Genomic DNA, 18,858 nt, shown 5'->3' with positions numbered 1-18,858 from the left:
ATCTGTTTATCTGCTGAGCAATAGGGCTCTTGCTTCAGGCTGGCTGATCTGCTGAGCCACGACATGTACGAGAAGGCTCTCTGTCAGGACAACATGCTTACCATACTGTAGGTGCACCAGCCAGGGAAATGAAGCTGGAGCACTGCTGTACGTCACCGCACCTCTGGGCCTCTGCTTCCTCACTGCTGGGAATCGATCTCCTAACTCTGAACATCCTTTAGGCACTAACTCTCCAAGTGTCTGAGACTCTAAATAAGTTAAGTGCTATTTCAAATGATTCTTTAAACACCCATTGCAGATAACTACAAGAAATTCTCAGGCCTGAAAAAAATGTTCATTGATCACCAAAAAGTGACTCACTTCAAACTGAGAGACTATTTCTGCTCTTCTGCTAATAACAGAATTTTGTCATCCTCCACAAACATTTACTGAACATTTACTGCACACAGAACACTCATCCTAGAGAAGAGAGAAGCAGTTGTCTACAATAAAAACACTCCAAATTTCCCTTCCAGGTCACACTGCAGAAAGGAGATAGAATGCATTAATTTTCTCATCTACCCTGCCCACGATAGCCTGTGCTTAATATAATTTACAGAAAACTAGAAAGCTAGAGTCTCTACAGACTTCTGAGATCATCTGGCCTATTGATTTCTTTGTGTGCTGAAGCTTTGGAGAATCTGATGTCATAACCTATGGACCATTCTCTCCAGAAAAATGCATATGCACACCACATACTGGACTCAATTCCTAGCATTTTACAGACAGCCCCTGAAGCCAACCTCAGCTAAGACACCAGGCTAACAGTTCCTAATCTACTCCCATGGCTTCATCTTTTACGTGGAGACCCCAAGTTTCAAACAGAGGATGTGACTTGGCCACAGTCACATAGCAGAGGCCACGAATGGAGTAAATGGAATAAAACTGAAAATGATGTAATCACACCTCAAAACTCTTAAATCATCCTTTTCACAGAACTCAGGCTTATCATGTTGCTGGAAAAGGTGAAAAGGTGAAATGTTTTTAGAGGAATACATCTTTCTTTTATCTTAGGGTTCTAGCTGAGCTTTTCACTAGAAAATAGATAGGTTTTCTTTATCTTGCCCTCAGGCCAGGCCCACCTATGGTTCAAGGTTGCCTTTTCTGTGTTGGTCTCAACCAATCAATAAAGCCTGCATAACCCGAGCACATTCATGAAGGGGGGCAAGTATGAGAGTTTGAATTAGAAACCAGTTTTAAGGAAACTAACATGAGTTCTAAAGAACTCTAAGTTCGTCACATAATGGATGTTTAAGAAATTTTCTGCATCAGAGGCTGCTCCTTTATTTAGGAAGTGGTAGTCTACTAAAGTGTTAGCAAGTAAAAGTTCTACAGACTTGCTTTCATGATGAGATGAAACTAATTTCCAGCCACTACATTAGTTTGTTCATTTGCAAAGGGCTTGTTCTTTCAAGAACTAAAACATTCATCATGGGATGTTGCATTTACTCTTAGCCTAGCAAATCCACGTAATATATTTTGAATTCAATCCAACAAATATTCTCCTATCAGGCAATGTGACAGGATGAAAATGTGCATGGGTTTTGAAATCAATAAAATCCAAATTCAAATACTGGATCTTCTATATCTGGACAGGTAATATTGGTTTAACAGTTAAAATAATAATTATTTATCAAATGTCTACAAAGGATAAACTTCATCCTAGACCCTACTCCAAAATCTGAATTCATAACATCTAAATGAATGAGGACTTAGTTCATTCTTAAAATGATTCAAATATTTGTGTTTGTTTATTTTGACATATTAAAACTAAAACCACTAAAATTTTAAAGGTTACTGTTTAAATGACTATCTTGCCTGAAATACCACTGTCAGGTTTTTTGACCAAAGGGAAATCTATAGTAGCACTGATGGGTTTTAAATCATTAGATAACGTCCATGTTTTAAAATAACAGAACAATAAAACAGAAAGAGAATCGTTTCTTGACATGGGACTTCACGACTAAAATCTTAAATATTATGGTTCAGTATTCATGTGTTTCCACACTACCTACCAAGTTCTCAGACTGTACCTACTTAATCCTTTTCAAATTACTATCACTACCTTTTTCATGGAAAATTTCTTACAAATTCCTTTGAGAAGCCAAAAATTCACAATGGAAATTTCTTCCCAAGTCCTTTTTTAGATAAACCTATTCAACAGGCAAATCTAAATAATTTTTAGCAGTTCTAAATGTAGAGAATTCATGACTTCTTACCGTAATTGCAAAGGAACATACAAAGCAATTACTTAGTCACTTATAAAACCCACGTTCAACTTTCGAAATAATGACTACCCTGATAGGAGAGACAAGACTTTTATAATTAAATACTAAAGTCTAGCCATTTGAGATAAGCACAGCAGGTTATATAATTGTCCCCTGCACTCACAATACCCTGTTCCCCTCTTGGATGCATATCATTTTTCAGTAATAATAGAACATGTAACAAAAAAAAGTTACTGTACTGTAGGAAATCATTCTAACCACGTTATACTTCTGGCAAAGAGTAAAACCTCATTATTTGGGATTTCACTAGTTTCGTAAGAGGAAAAAGTGCCCATTAATAGTGTAAATAAAATTCCCTTGAGAATATATTAGATTCTTAAGAAAACAAAATAGTAAGCAACCTCATTTACATATAAATACTTGGAGTGTTCATTGGAAAGCATGCTAGAATGGGATTCTCGAACTCTGATAGGATCTCTTTCAGTGCCCTCTGACGAGCACGCTCTCAATAGCAGTGGAAGTACAGCATACACGTGACACTTTTTCCTAGAAAGATGGGTAGCTCTTGTGCACATGCCTGCTGGGAGCCACCTAGCACAGTCACTACTCATCCAGGGACTACATTTCCTAGGTCCCTTACACTCACGCAGAAGAACCATGTAACTAGTTCTTACCACTGGAATATGAAGAGAAAATGTGGACTCCTTTCAGGGCTATGGGGATTAAGGAGTGTTCCTTCTTCATGCTCTCTTCCCCTTCCACCAGCTAGATGCAATCATCATAAGCCTTAAAGATGGGATTATGGGTTGAACTGTCTCCTCCCCCCGGAAAGTCACATGTTGAAATCCTAACCCCCCGCCTCTCAGAAAATGACCTTATTTAGAAATAGGATAATTACAGATGTGATTAGTTAAGATGAGGTCACACTGAAAGAGGGTGGGCCTGAACCCAGTATGACTGGTGTCCTTATAAAAAGGGGAAATTTGGACACAGACAGGAATAGAGGGAAGATGCTGTGAAGAGTCACAGGGAGAAGATGGCCACTGACAAGCCAAGAAGAGAGCCCTGGCACAGATCCCTCCCTCACAGCCTCAGAAGACACCAACACTGCTGACACTTTGATCTTGGATTTCTAGCCTCCAGAACTGCGAGACGCCTTTCTGTTATATAAGGCATCCAGGTTGCAGCACTTTGTTACAGCGGCCTAGAAACCTAATACAGACGGTAAGGCCAGAATACGGCAGGAGGCTGAGTGCAGGATTCCTGAATAACTGCTTAATAAAAGCACTTCACCTATCAGAAATACTTACACTGGATCAAAATTCAGCAAGAAAGGCAACTTTCATTGTGTCAAACCACTGAATATTGAGGGCTTATTTGTTATTAACAGCTAAATGACCTAATATAAGACTTAATGAAGTAATTGAACTGGCAAGTAATTTTTAAAGTTCTTTTACATTAAAAAAAAAAAAAAAACCCACAGGCACATCACAGAGAACAATGTAACATCCATGTAAATGTTTAGGATAAAAAGGAACTTCAAAGAAAATCTGAATTTACAGGAAGATATTCGGGGGTAATTCCCCCAAATCCTCCCCAGGGTACAAATGTACTCTCCTCTGCCAGTAGAAGAACAATTTCCTCAAGAAACTTTAAATAAGCCACAATGTAAATGTTGCTAAACATAGTTTAAATTATGCTATAATTCACTTAAAACAATTATTTTGCAAATTCAGAGGAGCATTTCTCCCAAGTGGCCCAAGTGTGTAAAATTTTACTTGGGTACTAAAGACAAGAATATCGCAAAATGAGGTCTCAGTTCTTTCCAAAGTTCTCAATTCATATTATATTTAATTAATCTGAAGAGATGTCACCATGTAAAACCTTCTGCCCTCAAATATAGACCCCAAAAATGTACTTCCTTTGTGGTAGGATAACTAACATGGAATCAATACACCATTTTGTGTTTACTTTTTTTCCTTGCATGATGAAATAGTAAAAGGACAGATATCTGTGTTAAGACACAGAGTTGTAATTCAAAATACCTCAAATGCTGAGCTGGCATCTGGGTTCTCCTGTTTATAGAAAAGCTAGGATGGTTCAGCCTGAGCTCAGAGCTCAATTTAGATCATAGCATCTGGATTCCAGACAGATGTGTGAGATGCAGCCGCAGGTCTCCAGGTCCTGCCTGATCCGAGATGGAGACCAGAGACCACTTGCCACAAGGATTCCAAATGCAGAAAGTGCTCGAGGGAGAGAGAATCCTCAAAGGTGTTTGGAAGAACTGGCCACAGGCAGCCTGCTTCGAACTGCCAGGTGCACCATCATTTCCTCAGCGGGCAGGTGCTGGGGAGGCTAAGGGTAAGGTGGCCAGAGGATGACATTGAATAAAGAGTCCCCTGGTCAGCTCTGTCACGGTCAGAAAACATCCCTCACCAATGACTCCTTTCCTGAGGCGGTCATTGTTCAGATTAAACGACGGGAATCTGGCAATAAAATGAAAAATCTTAGAGAGCACACACTTCCTGCTGAGATTCGTGCTCAACTTTGCTTTGTTTCAAAGAGAAAAACTGGGATAGTGGGAGAGAGAAAGTGTTTTTAATTTTATTTTAAAAATTGTATTGAAGTATAGTTAATTTACAATGTTGTATTAGTTTCAAGTGTACAGCAAAGTGATTCAGTTATACACACACACACACACACACATATACACATATATATGTTCCTTTTCCAGATTCTTTTCCATTATAGGTTATTACAAGATATTAAGTATACTTCCCTGTGCTACACACTAGGTCCTTGCTGTTTACCTATTTTATATATGGTAGTGTGTATTCGTTAATCCCAAACTCCTAACTGATAAGAGGGAAATTTTTTCAATGCCTTTTTTTTCTTGGTGAGAAGAAATCATAGCCTCAGTCACTCTCATATAGACTACATACTGAAATCTAAAAGAAGAGGGGAAAAAATAGTAGCAAAACATCTCCCCTGACCAATTTTATCTCCATTAGAATTCATCTTGCTCCTTCCTTAGTTTTCCTTGGATATAATCTATCCAGAACGTTGGTGATGTTGCAGCGATGGATTTTATGTGCAAGAAAAAACCCTTCCCCCGTTGCTTTTCCACACCTTCCCCCTCCGAGGTCTCTCTCTCCTTCTTGTCTCTTTGCTGTGAATGTCAGGGCTGTCAGTGTCACAGCCTGACATGATTAGTGTTCCTGACACTACACCAAGAAGCAGAATGAGAGCGAGAAGAGTAGGCTAGGGGGCGCAGCCATTTAAAGAAGTCAAAGGGAAAAAAAGCCCAACCGCCTTCCTCTGAGGTTCCTTGATTACAGGGCAGCTATAAATCACCTCGGATTTTTCTCAATTATCCAATTAGTCTGTTGTCCTGCTCCTGGGCAGATCCCGAAGGTGTGGATCTATTCTGTGGTATCAAAGTCAGTGGCTCTAATAACAGATAAGACAGAATTCGTGATTCAGCAGATTCTAAGGCTGTGAAGGGTAACCATCGGTGCACTTTGGGAAGATAGCACCAGTCCATTTTGTATCGATTCGCTGCACTTTGTCACTCTAATGATGTTATCTCATTAAAAGAGATAAATGCCCCACTGTTCTTCCAATAGCATCTGCTTCTTACTCTTCTCTCTTCTTCAGCAACATGGCTCTCAGCAGCAGCACATTAAAATCAAATTGAAATCCAATGCAAGGCTTGGCGACAGAGCTGCTTACGGAGGCTTCTTTTTTATTGCCTTTTCCTACTCTCGACCCCCTAGCTGCTCCCCCCTCCCCCTACCAGTCACCCACAGAAATAAGCAATACAAAGAGAAACAGATGTAGAAAGTAATCATGATAGGAAGCATTTATTGAGTGCCTATTCCGTGGAGCCTTCACCCTGCCAACATTTCACATCTCCTACCTTGACCTTGTAAGGTAAGCAGAACAACCCCCAGTTTGCAAATGAAGAAGTGGAGTTTGATATTAAGGTACCTGCCCAAGATTACACAGGTAGTGAGAGGCTGGACCACACGTGAACAAGGGGCCATCCAATGCCAAGTCCTCTTTTTCTAATCCTCATTTTCATTCATGCAACAAATAAGTAAATATGATTGTAACTTAATTAGAATAGGTGAAAAAAATGTAAGAGAAGGTAGCAATTACTCTTCAGCCTGCTAGCCTCAGGAACACAATGCCATAGGCAGTGCAACGGTTTTGTTTCAACAGATTTCTTATTAAATAAAAAAGGTTGCAATTTTCCATAATGAATGTTTTATACATTATTCCTTTGTGTATCAGGCCTCTGAAGTACACATTATTAAAGTCTATTAAAGTCTGTATTTAGCAGCATTACTAATGTGCCTTTGGGGACATTACTACAATGAAACAGCATCAGTCTTTCACAAAATTTCAATTGTTTAATATTCTTCTTCGGATCTTCAATACACGTGTCTATTTTTAGCTATAATCAGACCTCCTGCAAAATGCCGTAATCCCAGCCTAGAGCTGTCACAACAAATTGTTTGTGGGTTGGATTTAAGAAATAACAAGAGATGCACATATTGCTAATTTCAGCCATCGTTTTAATTGTTGTTTTTTTTCCCCGATAACTTGTTGCAGTTTTCCTACTGTTCTAATTAACAGGAGCTCCTTGATCACTATGACGCCTTACCTCTGTGGCTAGAGCTGGCTATCTTAATGGATTGCTCATATTTATATCTAATTGAGACTAGCCTCTCAAGATAATGTCCCTTTCTTAAAGTCTGAGGGTGGTAAAACGTTATGGAATTATTCCATAAAAAAAAAAAGAAAACCAAATAAACCAGAAGAACATATAAACTGTGACTGATCAAATCTCAGTGTTTTCATTTAAACCTAAACATTGTCATTTATGAGAGACGAGAAATACATGTCTTCTGAGCATTTACTGAGGGATTCCTGCAAATTATGTAGTTTTACATGCTCTAAATAGGCATCTCTCCTCTAGTACGTTTATTAATTTTATTGAACAGTAGGAGGTTTTTAAAACATAAAGCCAAGGATGTACATATATTCAAAAGCACAACATTCTCTGCAAACATCTTATAGAAAACAATAATGCTGGGCTTAGTTTTACAGAGATAAAAGATAACAAGAAGCAGGAAAAAATGCCAGCAAAACAGCTCCATGTTATAAGGCCTCAATATCACAAAAAGAGAGGGAAAAAAGGCAATTCAAAGCATTAGGTACTCAAATTAATAAGCTGGGACTGATAGCCATCTCTCTATTATGAATTTCCCCTCATACACAGCAACTGCACCAGTGGAGGTGATATGTTCACAAAATCAGGCAAATTGAGTGGACTGTTAATATTCTAAAGATGGACAAGCCACAGATTAACTGAGCAACTAGTCATGTTTCCAATCACCGATTAACTCAATAGGATGTAACTTAATTGTCTCCATGAAGACTGACTAATTGAGAGGAAAGGGGCACAGCTGAGGACTTAAGAAGGCTGTCAGCGCATTCCTCTGCCTGATGCACAAGGCCAGGATCCACTGGCCTCTTTGTTACAAGGGGACCCAGCCACTACCAGCATCAAAGAAAGAGGTCACCGCCCACATCATGTGTCCAAAGGACCTGTCTAATGATGCTGTGAGCTGGTGTGGGCTTAGTTCAACATGGTGCTGCAGAACGAGACCGTGCCAGTTCCGTCAGCATTTAATTACAGCTCAACATGAAGGCTGGTAGGGCAGTTTGTCAGTTAAAAATTTAAAAAAATTTAAAAAGGAAAACTTGTTTTAATCAAGAAAATCCTAGGCACGCCTCTTTAAACCCTCAAGAAATAAGGATAACCAAGATTCCCACACTGACAATCACAATGTGTGTGAAGTGCCACTAAAAACAACCAAGTGGGACCGAGCATCCTCTTTCTGCCACGTGAAAACTGTTTTACGGTCAGTAGCTGCGGCCATATTTCAAAGAGCTTATCATGATTCACAGCTCGGCCTCTCAGACTTGAAATTAGATTACAGTCATGTCAAACATATTCCTTCTCCTGCTCTGGGCCATGATGGTCTTAAACCAAAAGTCCAGCCTTTCTGTTTAGAAGCCTTAATTTCTGCCCCCCCCCCCCACCTGTTTGGATTCTCCTTCATCTTTTCCGACATGATGCGGAGCTGGTAAGTGAGGCTACGGAGTCCTGCCCCTCACGTCAAGGCACTGCCATGCCCATGTGAATCCTGCAGCGGGGCCCCGGTCTCCTGGCTCCCCAGAATCGTTCCTCTAAAGCCAAATTCTCTGTACAGAAGGGTTCAAATTCTCAACTTACACCCCAGGCCGTGAAGATGCCTTCTCAGAGAGGCAGGCACTGACCACTGCCCCACTGTGTGCTGTTCTGCGATGCAGAGGTAAGTCCCACGCTCGAGGACCCACTGAAATGCGTTCCTGGTAAAGCAGAAGGAATGAAACAGAAGCACTGATGTCGCTCCTGCAGTAGCAACTACTGTATAAAGGACGAATTCTATGTTAACTCAGGAAGCAATTCTCAAATAGCAGGTATGTGTTTTACATACATTTACACACACAGGTTCTATACATGCACACGTTTCAAAGACAAATGAGCATAAAAATACTCAGTTAATTCTTTTAAGTTTGTCTTCTCCCTATTTCATGCCAAACTGACCATCCACTAGGTTACGATTATCTTAATCTTGCCCTCCCTTACCTCTTAGAAGGGAACTGCATTCCGTTTTTATCCTAAAAATTCACTGACTTGCCCAGTGAGATGCACAAGGAAGAGACTGGAGGTCTAATTTTCTCATTTCCATACACCCCACATTCAGCAGAATTTGACTTACATGTAACCCAGGTGCTACACCAGCCTTGTGCCAACCATGTTTCATTTAGTCACACAAATTCTATAAAAATAAAGTTTTAAAAATAAGGAATAAGGGTAATGTTTCCTTAACGATGTGGGAGGTCAGCACAGATGTGCTACAATGTCCAGGGCACTCCTTCTCAGGACCCAGGGCCCAGCTGCTTCGACTGCTGAACACAGGACACAGGCACAGTCTCGACTCCTATCTGAGGATATGCTTAAAAATTACTGCAGACCCTAAAGAGCTTTTGTTCACATCAGTTATTTCTATTGATGTTTCACCGTATTAAAAATTAAAGCTGAGACATTTCTGGAACATGAAGACACAACCACACATTCCAACAGCCGTCAGAGGGATGACATCATAGCATGACGTCATAGCATGTAGCCTCCTAAACTGTATTGCATACTTGAGAGAGAGTGGAAAGGGCAAAAAACGTCTCAGTATTATTATGAAAATAGTTTTGATCTTGCAGGTGGCCCATGAACGGACCCCCCCAGGGGTCCCCAAACCACAGTTTGAAAACCATTGGTCTAAACTTGGGCACATCAGCAACATCTTGAATAAGAGGATGTAATGAGTAAGAGGATGTAACAGCCATTTAAAAAAATTTGAGCCACTGAATTAAAGGGCAGTGTCTTTTTCTAGAGCATTTCTCTACTTACTACTGCTTCCAAAACATCAGTACATTAAAATGCTCTTTCCTGGCAATATGTCAAAGAGAATGACTCTCAAATTCAAATCTGTTTGACCAATGGCTCTGTCTCTTTTTTATCCACTCACTAAATATCTCCCACCCAGTTGTACCTCAAATGCGAAACAGCTAAAATAGTATTTATTTTAAAATGCTTGCTTTTTTCTGACTGTCAGTCATATACACAAACACTTACTATAAGAAAGTTGAAAATATACAGAAAAATTTGTTAAACAACAGACATTTATTTTCTACAGTTATGGATGCTGGAAGTCCCTGATCAAGGTCCAGTAGGGTTGGTTCCTGGTGACAGCTCTCTTCCTGGTCACCTTCTCACTCTGTCCTCATCCGGCCTTTCCTCAGTGTGTTCTCCAGATGGGTGGGGGAATGGAGAGAGCTCTCAGGTGTCTCTTCTCACAGAAAAATATTTTCTTAAATAAGAAACATGAACACCATGTACCTGTCCTCTGAGAAAACCATTGCCAGAATTCTGGGCAATATCTCACAGTCTTTTTTATCATGTATATTTTTAAAATACAGTGACGTTCATATCTTAAAGATAATTTCACGTCTTATTTCAAAACACTATTTTTAGTATGAAAGAATGCATATTGCTAAAGAAAATTTAGAACATACAAGCAAAAAGAAGATAATGCTCTTAATACTTTGATGTGTACCTGCAATCTTTTTCCTGTGGGTAGCCATGTATCTTTTTTAAAAAACAAAATAATGATCAGACTGTACATATTATTATGTAACTTGCCTTCTTCACAATTTACTGAGAACACCTTTCTATATTATCAAATATTACTCCAACCCTCCCTGTCATTTTTATTATATGGATGTACCATGGTTATTATTTTTTAAAAATTACTATTATAACAATATGTGATGAATATCAGCTACATTTTTATACACATCTATGTTAATTCTTACTGAGTTCTAGAAATAGGAGTTTCTGAGTCAATAGGTGTGTGTATATTTGAGGCTTTGATACACATTAGGTCCCTTTGAGAAACGTGTTCTTTCATTAACTGTCAATGAGAGAGCCTGCCAGTCCTATTCGTACCTTTGATGAGTAACTTTTATGAATCTTCATCAATTGTAGAAAATGCCATCTCATCATTTTAATTTGTCTTTCTTTGATAACTGTTGAGATTGGATATTTTCTTATATGTTATTTGCTGATCATATTTCTTCCTTTATTGGTTTTATCTTTCTGTTCTTTGCTCATTTTTATTAGAGGAATCACTCTTATCTTACTAATTTTCAAGAATTTTACATACATCAGCTAAGTTAACTCTCTGTCATATATGTTATAAATATTGCCTGGCTAGTCTCTTGTATTTCAGGATAGTTCAGAATGTCTTCTGATGGAAAGAAATCTTTAGGTTTTAAATACATTTTCTTCCTTTATCACTTCTGCCACTAGAAATTAATAAGGCTCTCCTTATTCCGAGATCATTTAAGTTTTATCTGTATTTTCTTCCCTGTCACTGGCTTTCGAAGGGTGTGGTATTTCTCCGAAGTCTGCCAGGAGGGGAACTTGGCCATTTGCCTTCAGGAAAAAAAATGGGGAGACTCGTTAAATATAGATTGGTCATTGGGTGAAACCACCCAGAGTGTCCTAGAAAGGGGAAGAGAGAGATCTTCCATGTTTACTATCTACCAAATCCTATCCTGTGTCCAGTAACTCTGTTAACTTGCTCTTCAAATAGAAAAAGTTTCAAATGGAGAAAGTTTTAACATTAGGTGTATGTTTAAATATTAAACTCTGGGGTGAGACGACTCCTCGTCTTGGCCAGAACAGAAGCTTTGGACGGCAAAGATCTTTGTTTTGTTCACTGGTGAATTGCAAGCATGGTGCATGGTACGCAGTGGGTACATGACAAATGTGTTGAAGGACCTAGTGTTGAGTTATGTGTCTGCTGGGTGTTAGGTGGGAGAACCAACGGTGGTGAGTTCTGGACTTCCCTGCTTCATATTAAAGAGCTGCAAAGGAAGAAAAACTCTAAATGAAGGCAGAAACTAAATTTCAGTGTTACTCTTCTGTCGACTGTAGAGATTTTGATCTGAGTGTAAAGGTAAAACTGCCTCAAACCTGGCACAGTAAGATATGGTGTTGAAGACTGGAAAACATTCAGCGAAAAAATTCTGTCGGGCATATAGTAAGCAAAACAGCGGCATCCACCCACCAAGAGAGATAAAAGACACTACCCTCCTTCATTTGCTGCTATGGCACTTGTCCAAAGCAGTAGCAATCAGATTTGGCTTTATTTGAACATGACAAGGAAGAAACAGTTCTCAAGAAGATTCACTTTCACTGTGGGGGCAGGGTGGAGAGCGTTCTGTGCAATAACGGAAAAATCAATTATTTTTCAATCAGATGGAGTGTTCTCACAAATTCAAGGCAGAGAACAGCATGCGATCTGCCTTCATGAGAACGATGGCCATGAGGGAAAGAGTTTAGGATTGTAATTCCAAGGTTGCTTTAAAGAGCAGAATGTTGTTCCTGTAAGTGTGCTTTTGTGTATATAGTGGCATGTACTGAATGTACGCCATTCTGCCCAATTTGCCTCCCCCAAATCCCATCCTGTTTAACTTGCCTCCCATTTGGCTATGATTTTCTAAGTAACACACTAAAACCCTCTCTTTACAGCATGTTAACATATAGATAACACATATACATACGAAACACTAACCCTTCTTGTTAACAAAATTTATAATATATCATATATAATAAATATTTGTACCTATTAACAAGAGAATAACCAAGAAAGTAGAAAGGGTAAAGAATTTGGACAAAATTCAAAGTTAAATTCTAATTTTAAAGTTTTTGATCAATATTAAAGATTGGAAAATCAGCTCTTGGAAAAAGATCCAAGGAGAGTGTGAAAGTTGGAAAGATGGTCTTCAAGTCTGCATAGGGCCGGGCAGAAACAGCACCCTGGGGAAATCTGTGCACCCACAATTTCTTTAACGTGTAAGGCTAGAGCATAAAGCCCAGAATGTACAACCACTAAAGTCTGTTTACAATATTTAAAAGGTGAAGAGACGTGAGGGTATCCACTCTGTATAAACCTACAGGTTGGGTATCAACCTGACATATCTCATGTATACCAGCCTCCAGAAAGGGCCCCACGTTCACAATGAGCACTGTGCTCAGACAGACAGCGTGCTGGCTGTCTGAGGACTGGAACTGCACCCCTTCCTGGTGTGTTCCCAGATCCGGGCACAGACTGAAGTTCCAGAATGTGAGGAATGAAGGCTCTACCTGGCTGCCAGCAGTTCACTGACAGGTTATCCCATTAAAATAGTTAGACAAACTGCCAATTCCTGGTGCCCTGTGGCCATTCCTGTGTTTTCTAGAGGGTATCATCTCCAACTGACCCAAAAGAGAGCTGTCAATGCCTAACTGTGGTCAGAATTGCCCTGGTGCATCAGAGGAACAACACTGGACCCCAGGATGCTCCAGCCCTCTCCCCATCTGGACACCTCCCTGGTTAAAGTGTCCCATAACTAGGTGGAGTTTGGGAAGGAAAGAGCGTGATTACCGTGTATGTCCAAGGAAGTGGAAAGTGTACAATTCAAATGTCTCCAGCTTTCTGGGAACACTTCTACTTAGAAAATCAATCACACCCACAAAAATATTTCCAACGTTCTGACTTACATATCCTAATTGATGAGATGACTATCTAGTTTTATTTGTGCTAAGATCTGTTTCCTCCCCAGAGGGTGACCTATTTTTTTTTTTTTTTTTTGTCTTATGCCAAGAAAACCATAAGAAAAATGCTGACCTATGAAGGTTACACATCATGCTTAATCACCACTTTAAATTAAAATAACATAAAATAGAGCATTCACTGGGTCACTCGGGCAGAACATAACCTCCCAAGCAACAGACACACCTACTGAGACACACTTGAAATTTCTAAGGAGTCTGGTTCCCAGCTGTGTGTCAAGAGCCAAACCATGACATCAGGTCTTGCGTTGCCCCAGAGAAACTTAGGGCAGGGCTGAAACAGCATACTGAGCCTGCCAATCTGAGATTTCCCAAGAGCTGTCTTAGCTTTTCACTACACCAAACTGTCAGTGATAGAAGCCAAGATTTGCAGTAACTGCCGTGATAGATCTCCTCTCCTCCTTGGACTCTCTGGCAACAGTGTCTAAGGGACAAGAGTGTCCCCAACACCAAAAAGAACAACAGCAAACATTGATCAAATGCTTATAATGTAGACATGGACTATATTAAACACTGGTACACATATTAATTCACTTCATCCTTATAACAACCCTGTGAGGTGGGTACCATTATCATCAACATTTTACAGATGGGGAAACTGAGGCACAGAACACTTAAGCCACTTTCCCAAGGTCCTCAAAGCTAGTATCTGTAAGAGCTGATATTTAAACCCAGGTAGTTTGGCTCCAGAGCCTCAATCTTCCAATATTCATGCCAGGGCAATTACACTAACAACCAATATTTCAGCTGCTCAGAGGCCTCTGATAAACACAGCTGACACCTTTGGAAGACTACACCACCACCAGTCCCTGTGACCCTGCCTGTCAACACTGCTTGCCAACCTCTGGAATGCTTCTGGCAGGACATGCAACCTCCTCACGCCACAGAAAGTTATCCCATACCCAGGGTAATAAATCATGGTACCATAAAGACACAAAGGATGAGCCTCCAAAGTACCTCTTACCTTGTTCATGCTGTAGGGACTGCAGCAAGGGATCAGACATGTCACAATGCAAGGCAGCTCTTAAAGATTCACCTTGGTCCCGTAGACCTCACTTCCTGCAGCAGACAGCTGCACTGCAAAGACAAAGAGGATATCCATCAGCCGGCGTTCAGGAAGGCCCAGAGCAGTCCCATGTCCAGTGGAACTTTCTGCCACGATAGCAAGGCTCCATGGCTGTGTTATTCAATATGGCAGCCACTAGCCACATGTGGCTACTGAGCGCTTGCAATGTGGCTAGTGCAACTGAGGGCTGAATTTTAAATTTTATGTAATTTTAATTAAAGTTCAATGTAAATAGCCACATGTAACGGTTAGTGGCTACTGTACTGGACAGTGCAGGTCTAGAAGAGTCCAATCAAGAGTCTTGAGGCCACAGACACTGGGCACGCCAGTGTCCGAGGAAAAGCTGGATATTATATGCTCAGAGTGACTGCAGATACACAGGGACAAGAACACTCATTCATTCGATAACTATTTTTTGAGTACTTACTAGGTGCTGAGTACTGAGGATATAGTGATCAGTAAGCCAGAGAGGTCAGTTACATAAGGGTTTCTAGTGCAGGCTTTGGCCTCCTTAGGAAGGGAAAGGATCTAGCATGTGAGTAGCATGTATGCCAAACCTAAATGCCTTCCGTGCTGCCCACAGGAATAAAGGAACAGACCAGCTGGGACTTCCCTGGTGGTCCAATGGTTAGGTCTCCATGCTTCCACTGCAGGGGGCACAGGTTCGATCCCTGGTCAGGGACCTAAGACCTTGCATGCCTCATGGCATGGCCAAAAATAAAAGGAACAGACCAGCATTTGCTAGAGCCTGATTGTACCACTGTCAGGGCTTACTAGCTAGAAGCTTTCACAGAGCTTTTTGGGAGGAAGTGTACCATAAAAGAATTCAGGAGTTCTGTACTGTGGGCCTAATGAAGCAGATGACCCAACGTCTCCTCAATAAGGAAAGGACCCTTAAGGAAATAAGGGTCCATGTTTTAATCCACACTATTGGTTCTTTAGGTAGGTTTTTTGATTCATTTGAATTACATTTTAGAATTGAACAGTCATTGTTCACTTCCAGGATTCCTAATTTGTCAGATATTACGAAAAAATACAGAAAGAAAATATCTTCAACCACATAATTGGATTTGTAGCCTTTTCCTTTGAAAGATGTTTCTGGGTGGATTTGAGAGGAGAACAAAACATGTAAGGTGCCTTATAATCACCTTATTTCTGTATTATTTTTTTCAGGTTGCATCTAGGAAGGATTTATATATCTGAACCTTTCCATAAAGACTGGAATTTGAGGTTTTAGTGGAACCGCAGTGCTTTAAAAATATATTATTTTTAACTATATTAACAATCTAGAAAATGTTCAATAGACAAAGGAAGAAGTACTCAGAATCCCACTAGCCTACCATCACCTCTGGCTCTTAGCAGCCAGCCTTGGTCTGTCGGAGAACAAGACGCATGTCTGCTAACTGAGTCGAGGGCACAGAAGTCCAAGGCTGTAGTCTCCATATTAACAACTTGCACCATGAAGAAAGTGATTTTGCAATATACATTTTCGAAAGATAAACTCCTACTTTGCACACATAACTATTCTTTGAATACAGTATTATTATAAATCAGAAGATAGGGAGAGGAAACGGAAGATCACTCCCTGGCTATTTGAGACACAGAGATTCCAAAGAAAATACCACATTCAGTCATAGCAATGACGTATTTTAACAATGATGTACCACATGGAGAGACCCTGGAATTCTGATTCTGTAGCCTAAACTACATCCAAACCCCCTCATCTGTACATGAGGCCTGAGTAATCACTGTTTCAAAGCCAAGAAAATCCAACATCTAATTCTAACCAACCTTAAAGCGACTGAAAGAAAATTCTCCATGTAACTTTTACCTTCGAATTTCCAGAAACAGATGCTAGTGAATTTCTGGGTTTTAAAGTAGAATTCTATACATGTTAATTCCTTTTTTTGACATATGTATCTGATCTGTTTAAAAACTACAGCCCAACACTTAACTGGGAAGTTTGTCCAAAAGCCTGGTAGAGATGCCTGATGTCACAATTCCATTCAAATGGACACAGTGGTATCAACACAGGAAAGGTGGGCACAAGGAAATAATAACAAACAGACAAGGATTCTTGAACATAATTTCCCCAAGGGAATCCCACCCAGCTCCAATCATTCCACCATCCCCACTCCCTCAGAACCTGCTTATATATAGTTTGCACTCAACTAATTTTGGATCCTCTCATGTTTCCCACCCTCACCAAGTGTTCCTGTCTCATTTTCATGTATGTTGGTTCTATAACAAAGTCAGAATAAAAACTCTTCAAAGGAAATATTAGTCACCTAGAAAGTTCTTAATAAATATTATGAATAGATTTTTTTTCTTTGCTCTCACTCATAAAGCCTAGGATGATGTCATGACTCTTAACGCAGGACCTTAAAAACAATGTTGATAATTGTTGCAAATTGACTTCAGGGTTTTCTTAAAAGAGGAAAATCTTTTCATGTCCAGGATCATAAATCTTAAAAAAAAACTGAATACAGCTATGCAGCGCACGAAACTGTACAATGCACTTTTATATTAATACTCTTATTTAGTACTGAGATCAATCTGAGTGGTAGTTTTCCTAATTAGGACACCAGATGCAGAGAGGAAAAAGAATTCTTCTTAGTCATGCTATAGTAGGCAGTAGACCCTGGGCTGGAAGTGACTTCCCTTAAAGATACTACAGAATTAAAATATGTTCAAAGACCACCAATAAAAAACCTCCCCCAGGGCTTCCCTGGTGGCGCAGTGGTTGAGAATCCGCCTGCCGATGCAGGGGACGCGGGTTTGTGCCCCGGTCCGGGAAGATCCCACATGCCGCGGAGCGGCTGGGCCCGTGAGCCATGGCCGCTGAGCCTGCGCGGCCGGAGCCTGTGCTCCGTAACGGGAGAGACCACAGCAGTGAGAGGCCCGCGTACCGCAAAAAAAAAAACCTCCCCCAATAAAACACACATACACACACTCAAAGACCACCATTAACACAAAACACCTCAGCAAATGGACGACAGAATTAGAAATTGGGTCAGTTTGCTTCTGGACAGCAACAGAGAAGACCGACCTTATTCCATGAAGTTCTTTTGATCTCCTTTGAAACACAGAGAACCTCGTTGTTTTATAGCCAATTCAGCTTATGAAGAAGCTTAGAAAAATCCACAGCTTAAACAATGAGGCTGCCTCTTAAGTATAAAGCCTTGGAGGAAAAGATACCAGAGTTACCATAGTGGAATCAAGGGAGTTTTCTTCTTTATTCTATTTTTCGGTGTTTTTTTCTTTTCTTTTTTTTTTTTTTTTTTTTCGGTTCGGGGGCCCCCCCCCCCCTTTGTTTTCCCCCCTTTCGGGGGCAAGGCCCTGGGACCCGCACGCTCAGCGGCCATGGCTCACGGGCCCAGCCGCTCCGCGGCATGTGGGATCCTCCCAGACCGGGGCACGAACCCGCGTCCCCTGCATCGGCAGGCGGACTCTCAACCACTGCGCCACCAGGGAAGACCTCAGTGTTTTTTTTTTTTAATGGTTCATGAAGCTGGATTCTCCTGATACTAAGCGAAAGGAAAGCACAGATGCCTTTCAAGGGTGGCTGGAGAAAGCCCATCCCAGAGACCAAGGCGTGACTTCTTCCACTCAGTTGCTCCTAACAGGGTTGGTTCAATAAAGCCCAAGGTCAAGCTGAGGCATCTAAAAGGTTAATGAAATGCAATTCGTCTTTCCAGGCGGGTAAAGAAGTGTGGGTAAGCAGGGAGGTGGTGACTGGGGACGTGTAAGAAGAAGAGAGCAAAGAGAGAATGAAAAGAAAAGGTGAAGGCTACAAAGAAAGGAGAAAAGCAAAGGGCAGGCGAACCAACAGAGCCCTGGAGACAGATTCAGCGATGTGGCCGAGTGCCCCTCGCCAGCTGGTCCTCACTGCGGAAGGGACCCAGAGACTCAGGCTTCTGATGACAATGCCGCATCCTATGGCTTCTCTGGGATTATACACTCTCAGGGCCCGAGTGTCAGCAAGTGGGAATTGGAGTAAAGTTAAGCCTGGGCCTACCTGTTTCACCACTATTTATTTACCACCAGTCTCCACCTACCACAGAGAAAAGCGTATGTCGCCTGGATCACTGATAATGGAGTAGAGAGGTATATGGTGAGAACAGCATAAGCCAACTTTATTCTCTTCTCCTTACTCTAAAGAGAAGCTTAAACATGTCAAAGGGCTGTGTGTGTGTGTGTGTGTGTGTGTGTGTGTGTGTGTGTGTGTGTGT

General features: G+C 40.8%; 1 protein-coding gene across 1 annotated transcript in view; it reads right to left on the bottom strand.

Moving 5' to 3' along the window:
* Positions 1–18,858, bottom strand: part of BACH2 (BACH transcriptional regulator 2) — a 357,828-nt gene that overhangs the window by 258,920 nt on the left and 80,050 nt on the right. Inside the window, exon 2 of the mRNA XM_027090368.1 lies at positions 14,525–14,637. The gene's annotated coding sequence lies outside the window, so the exon portion shown is untranslated. The remainder of the gene's footprint in view (positions 1–14,524; positions 14,638–18,858) is intronic.

This window comes from Aethalodelphis obliquidens, unplaced genomic scaffold (genome assembly GCF_003676395.1).
Source record: "Aethalodelphis obliquidens isolate GAN/ISIS:26980383/991018 unplaced genomic scaffold, ASM367639v1 scaffold3, whole genome shotgun sequence".
NCBI classification, from domain to species: domain Eukaryota; kingdom Metazoa; phylum Chordata; class Mammalia; order Artiodactyla; family Delphinidae; genus Aethalodelphis; species Aethalodelphis obliquidens.
This window is presented reverse-complemented; position numbering and strand designations above follow the sequence as displayed.